The following is a 14,387-nucleotide window of genomic DNA, read 5'->3' on the forward strand; positions in this document are numbered from 1 at the left end:
TATACAGCAACAGTAATAAAGTATACAGTCACGGTAATACAGTAGGAGACTGTTGGGTCCGTAACGTATCTTGTAGCTAATTATTAACGAGCGTAGTACAGTCTCCAACATTGTACTATCAAACACTAATAGATGACGGCTTCACGACACTGATGAAATCATGATGGCAAACTCTTTCCATACTAAGACATAGCCTTCGCTCTAGTACTATATTACACACACACACACACACACACACACACACACGGAGAATAAGCCTCAAGATTCTGTGTGCAAGAAGGGCTCGGGAGTCGACATCGTCCCTAACCTATGGCGAGAATGCTACATTAGGAGACTAGTTGAGGTGACAAGCTGTCTGCTGGCAGCCACCAGGATAGCCCTCAACCATCTAGATAAGGAAACACTCAGTTAACAGCTGTTAACCTCCATAAGACCAAAACTGGAATACGTTTCTTAAATTTGGTCAGCGCACATAAATAAGCACACAGAGCTAATAGAGAAGGTCCAAAGGAGGGCAACAAAGATGGTACACACACACACACACACACACACACACACACACACACACACACGAGTGTTATGAGAGAACTGAGAAGCGTGAGGGAATGCCTCATCTCACATGGTGACCCCAGGAAACTCCAAAGATGATTGGATACGTGAGTGATGAAGTTCAACTCGGGTCCATACAAAGTACTGAGGATATGCCACAGCGCACAACGCTGTCCCTCACCTGTGGCCAGAGGTCCCAACCTTAGAAAGTTAAGAAACCGTCTGTTTGGCAACTACAAGACAAACAATTAAGTTCACAGATGAGGAGATATTCATAGCGCCAAAGCTGGAATATGCTTCTAATATTTGATTCCTGCCCCAGTGAGGGGTCTCTCCTCTACCCTAACAAGGCTCGTGCAGCACTCAGGAAGCAGACCATGTCCACCGGTCGGGACCTCGCGTCATAGAGTCCTGATACGTTATGTGGACGTGAGTATGTGAGAGCAGATGGTGCGAAAGGAGCCACCAGAGAAGATACACAGGACCAGAAATAAGATAGGTGAGTTACTGGGAGAGGCCGGAGGCTCTTAGATTTGCTCACCTTTAGAAGAGAGAAGAGTGGGGAATGACCTGATCATGGCCTGCACGTTCTTGCAAAAGATGATCATTGCAGACAGTGACCACTTCCTCGAGACACGTAAGGATACATCAACCTGAGCTATCAACATGAAATTAAGCAAGAACACAGTTGACGAAGATGCGAGGTAGTAATCTTGCATCAGGATTGGTGGAGGAATGGGGACGAAATTTCTGAGGCCATGTTTAATCCAGTCAGTATACGTAAATCTACAAAAAAGCTGTATGGTGGAAGAGAATGTTCCAGTGATGGAACCCCACGACTGTATTAATTTACACCCTTCCCATACATTACACACACACACACACACACACACACACAAAGACTGTTCAACTCTCCGCCTAAAAACAAAGGGAATATTAATCTTACAAACTTTACTTATCTAAGCACACACAAACAAAGAATTTCGGTGACAGCAGGGGCTTCTGTGGAGGCAAGAACAGAGTGTACAGTGGGTACAACACAACGACGCAAGAGCGGACTGGGTGTAGGAGGAAATGACTAATGTCCGAATCCGAATATCGTATCAGTAAAATCAATCACATGACTGGAATATTCGGGAGTAAACTGATCAATCACATTACTGGAATATTCAGGTGTAAACTGATCAATCACATCACAGGGATATTCAGGAGTAAACTGATCAATCACAGCATTGCTGGAATATTCAGGAGTAAACTGATCAATCACAATATCACTGGGATATTCAGGAGTAAACTGATCAATCACAACATTGCTGGAATATTCAGGAGTAAACTGATCAATCACAACATTACTGGAATATTCAGGAGTAAACTGATCAATCACAACATTACTGGAATATTCAGGAGTAAACTGATCAACCACAATATCACTGGAATATTCAGGAGTAAACTGATCAATCACAACATTACTGGAATATTCAGGAGTAAACTGATCAACCACAATATCACTGGGATATTCAGGAGTAAACTGGTCGACGAAAAAAGACCCGGAGGTCATGATCTTCCACAATATTGAAAACTCTAGGGTATTACCCGTCCTCAGAAGCAAGACTCGAATTCCCCAGACGCAACAGAAGGCAATGGACCACTCACACAGAATGCACCGAGACCAGGGCCCTGTTCAAGCCCTTGTAGAACGTTGGTACATTAATGTGACACTTCATTCCCGTCATCTTGAAGGGCATCGACAACGAAGAAAGGGTGGGCGCCCTGCGAGGTTCGGGGAAAGCACCTGTGAGGTAATCTTGACTCTCTGAGCAAGACCCTGAGGGTACGACCCTCGGGGGATGATGGCCAGGTCTTTCGAGAAAATAAACACCAAAAGATTTTCTGAACAAAGACGAGGTGAGGAGTTTCTGGCGCACACGGTGGCAAGACGAACTGACAAGTTAAACAGCGTTGCTCTACTCATACATTAAGAGAACTCTAACAAAATATAATATAGTGAAAGGCGGGTATGTACTGGGTTAGGAAAAGAGAGAGAGAGAGAGATGGAAGGGCACGACGAACTGACAAGTTAAACAGCGTTGCTATACTCATACATTAAGAGAACTCTAACAAAATATGATATAGTGAAAGGCGGGTATGTACTGGGTTAGGAAAAGAGAGAGAGAGAGAGATGGAAGGGCAAGTATAGAAAATGAAGAGAGGTTTGTTGCGCACACAGTAAGCAAAATAGAGCAGAGTTATACGACAGAAAATATACAAGAGTAATACAGTCAACTAATTTAGAGATGATACAGGACAGACAGATGTTAATACAAGGTGGTGAGGAACGAGGCTCATATCAATTATGAATGACTACAATTTCTTTTTTTTAACGAATTAAAGGATCATCCAAAAGTCTTATAATTCTATCATCAAGTGTTTACTCTAGGATCTTAATGATAATCTATGATAATCTATAAGGATGAAATTACAAGTCATAATTCAATATTCTATAGGGACCAAACTATAAGTCGTGGCTTAACAATTCCTGTGGAGCAAAGTGTTTGCTAATGATCGAACGGCTTATAAGAATCAAGTAATCATTCAAGGATCAGATACTCTACCGAGGGGAAGCTGTAAGTCAAGGATCGATAACTACTTCATAAAAGTATCAGTCATGGATCAAATACTTTCCTGGAGGAAGTTATCAGTCGAGGAAGAAATGATATACAACGACAAACTACCGGTCAGGGATCACATAACTGGCCAGGAAAAAAGTTATAAGCCGACGATAGAAATAATCTAACTGATGGATCAACATGGTAGTTCCTGCTTCGGTTTAGGTCAAGAATTCAAGTAAACGTTTTCTTCCACGGTGTGTTTACTAGCAGCGTCCACCGCTGGCGACCCTGGGTGGAGGAGAAACCCTGCAGTGAAATGACCTCATAACACAAGCTATTACGGGATAATACAGACCCGTGCAAACCACATGGACCGTGTGTGACCTTAACGCGTGTACTCAAGGAACGTTCTTGAAAGCCGTTTTAAACTTCGTCTAAGGAGGGTTCTCTCCCTCAGTGGAGTGTGGAGTGGGAACTGGTCGTGCCAGTCATTGACGATAAGGTGATACGTGGAGGTTCCAGTGAACTACAGACCAGAGTCATTACCGAGCGTGTTCTCCAGACTATTAGAAAAGACCATCAGAAAGCTCACGTATGAATACCCAGCTGGAGGAACTTTAGGTTTAAAGGGAGGAGTACCCTTTAAAGGGAGGGTGGGTTGGTAGGTAGGAAGGCTCATAAACCAGCGTGGGGAGAGAGGGGGACTTTGAAGTGGTGGACACCGTGCTTGGCCTACACCAGAAAATGACACAGGGAGGGATATGAGAGACGCAGTCTGTACCGCCCTCTCTCTCTCTATAAACACATGGAGTCTCTTAAGAAAACATCTATGACAAACGTCCTGATCCAGGGGTAGGTTATCTATCACACTGGCTCGGCCTCCCCCATGAAAAAGCAATACAGAACTGACACATAAGGTCCAACGACATGCAACAAGAACGATGCTAGGTTGAGGGAGGGAACAACATGTGAAGGGAAGGGCGAAGATCTCGGATCAGAGAAGGTAGACCAAGATGGGGGTAAATGAGAACGTTATTTAAGCTCCTGAGTGACCATGATGCTGAGAGTGACCAGCTCCTGGGAAGTAAGAGCTGTGTTGCAACCTGACGTTACAACTGGAGGCTGGGCAAAGGTGTGACGTGGGTCGTAAAGAAAAGAGAGATATCTTCACAACCATAGAGAAATAAGACACGTGGAACAAGTGAAATTATTCGGTGGCTAATGATATAATAAGTAAAGAAAAATAGTTAAAGTATATGAGGGTAAAAGATGAGGGGCCTTAAGAATGTAATGCTTCATCTGAATCTCCAAAAACACACACACACACACACACACACACACACACACACAAATAACATGGCATCATACAGCACCATACAGGTCAGTTCTCGTGTGTCTATCCTCCACACACAAAGTACGGGAAGCAGCTGCAGGGTAGGGCAAAGCTCAGGGTAAACTTTGAAATAGAAACGGGAGGCCGTCCGCAAGGAGCAGTAGCGCCAGTGACCACAAAGTTCATGATGCATCCCTCACCTCGGGCCTCTGACAGCCTGAGACCACTACATCAAAACCACTACACCCCCTACAGGTGAGTCAGAGGCTTCACCTAGCATGTTAGGTACCACCTGAGCCAACAGTAAGCTACCTTACCTCCACCTGTAAGGGAGACAGCTCACGCCACCCGCCAGGTGCGGTAATATACAGGTTTAGAGATTACCATTCGCTCGTATGGTTGGACTGTTCGTCAACACGGAGAAAGGTGTTATGGGTCGTCTTGTTTCTACGACAAGCTTGTCAGACAAGAAAGGGATCGTGTGTCCGTCTTGTTTCTGACACGTGTTTTACGCAAGTGATAAATACTCCCTCTGGATTAGAGGCTTGTCTACTGTTGCAGTTGTTGTTGTCCTGGTGACTGGAGAGGACCAGGTAGTGATGTTCCGTTTCAACGACGTGGTGATGGTGGAGTTCGAATGCAGATCTCAGTGGGGGGCGGGGAATGGGTCTTAGCCACCTCTGGCACTCCACTCACCATCATATAGTATTAAGCTTAGGTGGTGTCCTTGGTCTGTGTTACTCTCTCTCTCTCTCTCTCTCTCTCTCTCTTGGGCATTTCTTACCAACGGAGAGCAATCCATATTCTATGGCGTCCGACTCTGAGCATACGATTTCTCTGGCGCCCAACTCAAAACGTATCCATTTTCAGTAGCGTCTAGACTAAAGCACCAATTTCTGTGATGTACAGCTTAGAGCATCCATTATCTGGAGCGTCCAGCTTGTAAGAGGTAAGAGGGTATCCAATTTGAAAGTCGTGCAACTCAGAATACCCATTTTCTGTAGCGTCCAACTCTGATTATCTCTGTTGTGTGTGTGTGTGTGTGTGTGTGTGTGTGTGTGTGTGTGTGTGTGTGGTGTCCAACTCTTGAGTGTCCGTATCCTATTTTGGGCGCGCGTGAATCAACCACTTCTAATAACTGTTTCTCCTCTTTTCTCTCCCCCTTCCCCTACAGGATGGTTGACTGTCTGTCTGTGGCTGACGAATCCGTGAGGACAACACCTCGCTCCCTCCCTCCCTCTCTCTCTCTCTGAGACCCCCCGCCAGACGTGTGTGCAGTCGTCAGCGAGGTCTTCACCGCGACGTGTGCCTCGTCACGTGTCTTGGTCCAACCAACCCTCACACCCAGCACCACCACCACCACCCTGAGGCGTCTTGAGAATCTCCACATCCCGACGGCGAGGCGGAAGCAAGACTATACCACAAGCAAACTAAACTCCTCACACACACACTCACATACACACACACTCGGGTGTGTGGGACGACTCTCCGCGCTCTGAGACCCCGACAAGGATGAGAGACCGTCGGAATATTCGTGTTCTTCAGAGATGAGGATGACAACAACAGGTCATAGTAAAACTCCCAAAGCCTCCTCGATTTACGACAGAACGAAAACGTGATTTAAAAAAAACACAAAGAAAACGTTCCCCTTCCCATCCTCATATCCCCAACTTAAGAAAAAAAAACAAAACAAGAAAAGTCCGCTAAACGCCACAAAGCTAGCTCTTTGTCTCCATAGCTTCTTAGGTTCTGATACCCTAATGACGCTCTGCTCTGTCACATATGACCCAACTCTTCATCCCCTCTCACACCTATACTCCATAGACACACCCCCGCGACCCTTAGTAGTAACAACAGACACGGCTGAGATACACTCGAAGTCTATAGTGAACTTCATCGCCATTACATTTGATAGATAGTCCAGACTACGCTGTCTTTATCTACCTATCTCTTTTTTTTTTTATGTTATCTTCGTTCCTACGTTTTCCATAGATGTCTTAAGTATCATCTATATATGTATATCTAATAATGAATGCACATGGATATGTACTTATATGTATGTATGCATGTATGTAGGCATATATATATATATATATATATATATATATATCTACATTTGTAAATATATATATATACATACTGCTTGCGATGGTCTAATACGTGCGGGTTTCTTGTGTTCAAGAAAACATCAAGCAGTGGGCAGAGCAGAGGACTGGCCTGAGGCAGGTGCACGTGGTAACCCCTCTTCCTAGAGGTGAACCATAGCACACGTGGTGACCCCTAGTACATGTGGAGACCCACAGCACACGTGGTGACCCATGGCGCACGTGGTGAACCCCTGGTACATGTGGTGACCCCTGGTACATGTGGTGACCCACAGCACACGTAGTGACCCCCTGGTACATGAGATGACCCTTGGCACACGTGGTGACCCCTTGTACATGTGGTGACCAATGGCGCACGTGGTGAACCCTGGCACATATGGTGACCCATAGCACACGTGAAGAACCTGGTACATGAGGTGACCCATGGCACACCTAGTGACCCCTGGCACATGTGGCGACCCACAGCACACGTGGTGACCCCTGGTACATGTGGTGACCAATGGAACACGTGGTGACCCCTGGTACATGTGGTGACCCATGGCACACGTAGTGACCCCTGGTACATGTGGTGACCCCTGGTATATGAGGTGATCCGTAGCATCCATGATGACCCCTGACACACACTGCAACCCCTCAAACGTGTGGTGACCCCTAGCACACGTGATGACCTCGGCCGACCATGGGGTGACCCACAATGACCGCTGGCACACGTGGTGACCCATGACACCAGGTGACGACACATGCTGAGCTCTGGCATACGTCATGACCCCTTCGGTGACGACCCCTCCCCAAGCTCACGTGGTGACCCACAATGGCACACGTGGTGACCAATGGTCCACGTGCAAAGGGTATGAACCTCAGCAGCAATGGTAATAGCCGAGCCTCACTCTGCTCGACCCAAGTGTATATACGTATATGATGCCCTTATAATGCTGAATTACTACTTAGAGAGAATTTCCTTATTCCCTTAAGTAAAAAACAGAAATGTAATGAATGTTTAGCATTTTAGTGTGCCAAAAAGTACCTACATAAACAGCAAGACACGGGAATGTTACCTCCACCTTTGGGAAAAGGTTACTAATGATATGTCATCCAAAAGGAAGACATTAACGGTAACATTTTATTAACAATATGTCATTCATGGAAGACGTTACCTCCATCCTAAATAATGTTATTTACAATATTATATCCAGGGATGACTACAAAGAAAATAAAAAAAATAAATGGACATTTTCTATAATCATGCACCATCAGTGCCAAAGAAAGAAAAAAAATAAATTAGCAACAGGGGGGGTCTCCCTGAAATGGACCTTCTCAGTGCATGACGGGAAGGTCGACAAAGTTCATGTTGTACATAGATTTAAAGAAAAAAAAGACTATATATATACGATTCAGGACTTTTAGGTCCTACGACTTATACCTCATAAGATGTCTGTCAAGCATCGGGTCTGTATCAGGTATAAGTACACTTGTTTTCTTTCCCTCTGTAGTAAAGTTTAGGAAGTTATAAGTTGGAACAATAATCAAAACGAGTCTTACATGTGTTCAGATCAGGGGAGAAGTTCACTTCATTAACGATTGTTTCCTCAATACTAAGCCAAATAGACGATCCGTGGGTAAGTGCGGGTGGCCAGACGACCTTTCGAATAGCGGGCGCCCGTAGTAACGGTCGCCAGGAGGGGGAACCCACCACCACAACCACCAGGGCAGGCCCTGGTGAACACCTCCCTCCCCTTCCACCCCACACCCTCGATCAACCAATCCTGACCCTTAAGTACATCCCTAGCCATAAGGCTTTATTTATATTGTCTGTCAGTTTAAAAAAATCGCCTTGTGTAGTGTTCTACTTAAGGGTCAAAAAAAAAATAAACATACAAACTGTCGAGTGAAATAATAACGATAAAAAAAATATACAACTATTTTTGCCCACATAAATCTGACATGTATAAATTATAAATGATGTATATATCATTGGCAATGTACGGCCCACTCTTGTTCTTATAAAATGTGGAGGGTTTTGTCTCCATAAAAGCTATATTGTAAATCAGAGATTTTATATATCAAGTTTGACGCCTTTTTAACAGAAACGCTTATGTTTTATATACAGTAGCATGACGTAACACTTTTCAAAGGAGTAACAGTAAATAGTCCACTACAGCGAGGCAGCATTTTGCAATATTTATCGTGTTTACAAAGACTTAGTTGCCTTGGTGTTGTTGATGTGATTATTAATATATTAGAAGAGTCGAACTCAATAACAAGTGTATCGACGTTACCAGTAGGCAAGTGTGGACATATCAGCAATGGCCTATGAACGGAAAATACACAAAGCACTGCTAGGAGATACGCGGCAGCAGATATATATATATATATATATATATATATATATATATATATATATATATATATATATATATATATATATATATATATGGACGGAATTTTCGTAAGATCACAAGCGTTCTAGAGTTGTTTGTAGTGTCATCAAGCCACTCACAGTGTTGTCATTATATCATCTATCAAGTGGACAGAGCATCAAACTGGTTACACAGTCTGTCTGACGTCGGACCTTCGAAAATTCCGTCCAAGTAGAAGTTTGTGTTCCAAGGTGTGACAGAAAACGTACGAGCATACGTTTTCTTTCAGTTCCTGCTTCTGGCAAGGGCATGAATTGGAGTGTGACAGGCTTGTTGATCGCATACAAATGTAAACTACCTTACAAATATACTGAGCTACAACTTTTCTTAGAGAAAGGTTGGTTAATAAAGAAATTAAATGTAACATTTGTTTTATTCATTCCTGACTCTGATTCTACGAGGAAGAAACGTGATAAAACATTATTTAAATGAAAAGCTTTACCCCAAATAACGTTTATTCATTTGCCCACTTTTAACATGTTATTTTAATAATAATGAAGCACCCCTACATTTTTTTTTTATTTCGTGTAAGAAAGTAGCCTATCTTTACGTAATCTATCGACGTTACCCTTACATCCTCTCGCCAAACCTCACTTAATTTATTGAACATTTGCCACCAAACCTAACCACCTATCTTTTCATGAGAATGTCGGACGCCACCAACACACGCTCCACAGGTATGGTGGTGAGCGTTCAACAGTGGAAAGACAATAAAATCTTTTTCCTGCCATGATAGGCATTATTATATATTTTCCATGATTATTTTAAGTAGAGAAGTGATTGAATATCTTATATTTCAATTTTGAAACAAAAATTTTTTTATCTAAAAAATACCCTGAACTATTACCTGCAATTTTCCGTAGTTTTCGCAGAAATATCGATTTCCATTAAAAACTCATTATAAGAAGTATTTTTCCTGCTGAATGCAAATCTGGGGTCATAATATCGTTTTGTCGTCTCTAATTCCTTTAATTAAGAAGTTAAATGAGGTGAAATTTAGAGTATCTTTTGATGATTATCATTGTATTTTCTGCGTACGTAATGGTAAATTAGAGCATTATTATATATTTTCCATGACTATTTTAAGTACAGAAGTGCTTGAATATCTTATATTTCAATTTAGAGACAAAAAATTTTTTGAGCTAAAAAGTACCCTGTACCTGTAACTTTTGCCAGTTTTCGCATAAAAATCGATTTCCTTTAAAAACTCATTATAAGAAGTATTCTTCATGCTGAACTCAAATCTAGGGTTAAGATATCGTTTTGTCGCCTCTAATTCCTTTATTTAAGAAGCTAAATGAGGTGAATTTTAAAGTATCTTCTGATGATTATCATTGTATTTCCTGCGTACGTATTTGTAAATTAGAGCATTATTATATATTTTACAAGATTATTTTAAGTACAGAAGTGCTTGAATATCTTATATTTCAATTAGGAAAGAAAACATTTTTCGAGCAAAAAAATACCCTGAACTATTAACTGCAATTTTCGGTAGTTTTCGCAGAAATATCAACTTCCTTAAAAAACTGTTTATAAGAAGTATTTTTCATGCTGAATTGAAATCTGGGGTTAAAATATCGTTTTGTAGTCTCTAATTCCTTTAATTAAGAAGTTAAATCATGTGAATTTTAAAGTATCTTCTGATGATTATCATTGTATTTCCTGCGTACATATTGGTATATTAGAGCATTATTATGTATTTTCCATGATTATTTTAAGTACAGAAGTGCTTGAATATCTTAGATTTCAATTTCGAAACAAAAAATTTTTTGAGCTAAAAAATACCCTGAACTATTTACCTATGCAATATTCCGTAGTTTTCCGCAGAAAAATCGATATCCTTTAAAAACTCATTATAAGAAGTATTTTTCATGCTGAATGCAAATCTGGGGTTAAAATATCGTTTTGTCCTCTCTAATTCCTTTAATTAAGAAGTTAAATGAGGTGAATTTTAAGGGATCTTTTGATGATTATCATTGTATTTTCTGTGTACGTAATGGTAAATTAGAGCATTATTATAAATTTTCCATGACTATTTTAGGAACAGAATTGCTTGAATATCTTATATTTCAATTTCGAAACAAAAAATTTTTTGAGCTAAAAAATACCCTAAAAAATACCGGCAATTTTTGCCAGTTTTCGCATAAAAATCGATTTCCTTTAAAAACTCATTATAAGAAGTATTTTTCATGATGAATTTAAATCTGGGGTTAAGATATCGTTTTGTCGTCTCTAATTCCTTTAATTAAGAAGTTAAATGAGGTGAATTTTAAAGTATCTTCTGATGATTATCATTGTATTTCCTGCGTACGTATTGGTAAATTAGAGCATTATTATATATTTTCCATGATTATTTTAAGTACAGAAGTGCTTGAATATCTTATATTTCAATTAGGAAACAAAAAATTTTTTGAGCAAAAAAATACCTGCAATTTTCGGTAGTTTTCGCAGAAATATCGATTTCCTTTAAAAACTCATTATAAGAAGTATTTTTCATGCTGAATGCAAATCTGGGGTTAAAATATCGTTTTGTCGTCTCTAATTCCTTTAATTAAGAAGTTAAATGAGGTGAATTTTAAAGTATCTTCTGATGATTATCATTGTATTTCCTGCGTACGTATTGGTAAATTAGAGCATTATTATATATTTTACATGATTATCTTAAGTACAGAAGTGATTGAATACCTTATATTTCAATTTTGAAACAAAATTTTTTTTTATCTAAAATATACCCTGAACTTTCTTTTTTTTTTTTTTTTAAACTATTTGCCATTTCCCGCGTTAGCGAGGTAGCGTTAAGAACAGAGGACTGGGCCTTTTTTGGAATATCCTCACCTGGCCCCCTCTGTTCCTTCTTTTGGAAAATTGAAAAAAAAAAAAAAAAAAAAAACGAGAGGGGAGGATTTCCAGCCCCCCGCTCCCTCCCCTTTTAGTCGCCTTCTACGACACGCAGGGAATACGTGGGAAGTATTCTTAATCCCCTATCCCCAGGGATAGGGGATTACTGAACTACCCTGAACTATTACCTGTAATTTTCCGTAGTTTTCGCAGAAATATCAATTTCCATTAAAAACTCAACGTAAGAAGTATTTCTCCTGCTGAATGCAAATCTGGGGTTAAAATATCGTTTTGTCCCTTCTAATTCCTTTAATTAAGAAGTTAAATGAGGTGAATTTTAAAGTATCTTTTGATGATTATCATTGTATTTTCTGCGTACGTAATGATAAATTAGAGCATTATTATATATTTTACATGATTATTTTAAGTACAGAAGTGCTTGAATATCTTATATTTCAATTAGGAAACAAAAAATTTTTTGAGCAAAAAAATACCCTGAACTGCAATTTTCGGTAGTTTTCGCAGAAATATCGATTTCCTTAAAAAACTGTTTATAAAAAGTATTTTTCATGCTGAATTGAAATCTGCGGTTAAGATATCGTTTTTTTTTTTTTTTTTTTTTTTTTTGCTCTGTCGCTGTCTCCCGCGTTTGCGAGGTAGCGCAAGGAAACAGACGAAAGAAATGGCCCAACCCACCCCCATACACAAGTATATACATACGTCCGCACACTCAAATATACATACCTACACAGCTTTCCATGGTTTACCCCAGACGCTTCACATGCCTTGATTCAATCCACTGACAGCACGTCAACCCCGGTATACCACATCGCTCCAATTCTCTCTATTCCTTGCCCTCCTTTCACCCTCCTGCATGTTCAGGCCCCGATCACAAAAATTTTTTTCACTCCATCTTTCCACCTCCAATTTGGTCTCCCTCTTCTCGTTCCCTCCACCTCCGACACATATATCCTCTTGGTCAATCTTTCCTCACTCATTCTCTCCATGTGACCAAACCATTTCAAAACACCCTCTTCTGCTCTCTCAATCAACCACGCTCTTTTTATTTCCACACATCTCTCTTACCCTTACGTTACTTACTCGATCAAACCACCTCACACCACACATTGTCCTCAAACATCTCATTTCCAGCACATCCATCCTCCTGCGCACAACTCTATCAATAGTCCACGCCTCGCAACCATACAACATTGTTGGAACCACTATTCCTTCAAACATACCCATTTTTGCTTTCCGAGATAATGTTCTCGACTTCCACACATTCTTCAAGGCTCCCAGAATTTTCGCCCCATCCCCCACCCTATGATCTACTTCCGCTTCCATGGTTCCATCCGCTGCCAGATCCACTCCCAGATATCTAAAACACTTCACTTCCTCCAGTTTTTCTCCATTCAAACTCACCTCCCAATTGACTTGACCCTCAACCCTACTGTACCTAATAACCTTGCTCTTATTCACATTTACTCTTAACTTTCTTCTTTCACACACTTTACCAAACTCAAGTCACCAGCTTCTGCAGTTTCTCACATGAATCAGCCACCAGCGCTGTATCATCAGCGAACAACAACTGACTCACTTCCCAAGCTCTCCCATCCCCAACAGATTTCATACTTGCCCCTCTTTCCAAAACTCTTGCATTCACCTCCCTAACAACCCCATCCATAAACAAATTAAACAACCATGGAGACATCACACACCCCTGCCGCAAACCTACATTCACTGAGAACCAATCACTTTCCTCTCTTCCTACACGTACACATGCCTTACATCCTCGATAAAAACTTTTCACTGCTTCTAACAACTTGCCTCCCACACCATATATTCTTAATACCTTCCACAGAGCATCTCTATCAACTCTACCATATGCCTTCTCCAGATCCATAAATGCTCCATACAAATCCATTTGCTTTTCTAAGTATTTCTCACATACATTCTTCAAAGCAAACACCTGGTCCACACATCCTCTACCACTTCTGAAACCACACTGCTCTTCCTCAATCTGATGCTCTGTACATGCCTTCACCCTCTCAATCAATACCCTCCCATATAATTTGCCAGGAATACTCAACAAACTTATACCTCTGTAATTTGAGCACTCACTCTTATCCCCTTTGCCTTTGTACAATGGCACTATGCACGCATTCCGCCAATCCTCAGGCACCTCACCATGAGTCATACATACATTAAATAACCTTACCAACCAGTCAACAATACAGTCACCCCCTTTTTTAATAAATTCCACTGCAATACCATCCAAACCTGCTGCCTTGCCGGCTTTCATCTTCCGCAAAGCTTTTACTACCTCTTCTCTGTTTACCAAATCATTTTCCCTAACCCTCGCACTTTGCACACCACCTCGACCAAAACACCCTATATCTGCCACTCTATCATCAAACACATTCAACAAACCTTCAAAATACTCACTCCATCTCCTTCTCACATCACCACTACTTGTTATCACCTCCCCATTTGCGCCCTTCACTGAAGTTCCCATTTGCTCCCTTGTCGTACGCAC

The 14,387-nt window shown here is 41.1% G+C and overlaps 1 protein-coding gene across 2 annotated transcripts in view; it reads left to right on the forward strand.

Moving 5' to 3' along the window:
* The window catches only part of LOC139750815 (uncharacterized), a 179,504-nt gene extending 171,647 nt beyond the window's left edge, over positions 1–7,857 (forward strand). For both annotated transcript variants that reach the window (XM_071665581.1, XM_071665582.1), the window contains exon 6: positions 5,666–7,857. The gene's annotated coding sequence lies outside the window, so the exon portion shown is untranslated. The remainder of the gene's footprint in view (positions 1–5,665) is intronic.
* Positions 7,858–14,387: the final 6,530 nt, after the last annotated feature.

Source organism: Panulirus ornatus, chromosome 10 (assembly GCF_036320965.1).
Source record: "Panulirus ornatus isolate Po-2019 chromosome 10, ASM3632096v1, whole genome shotgun sequence".
NCBI lineage: Eukaryota > Metazoa > Arthropoda > Malacostraca > Decapoda > Palinuridae > Panulirus > Panulirus ornatus.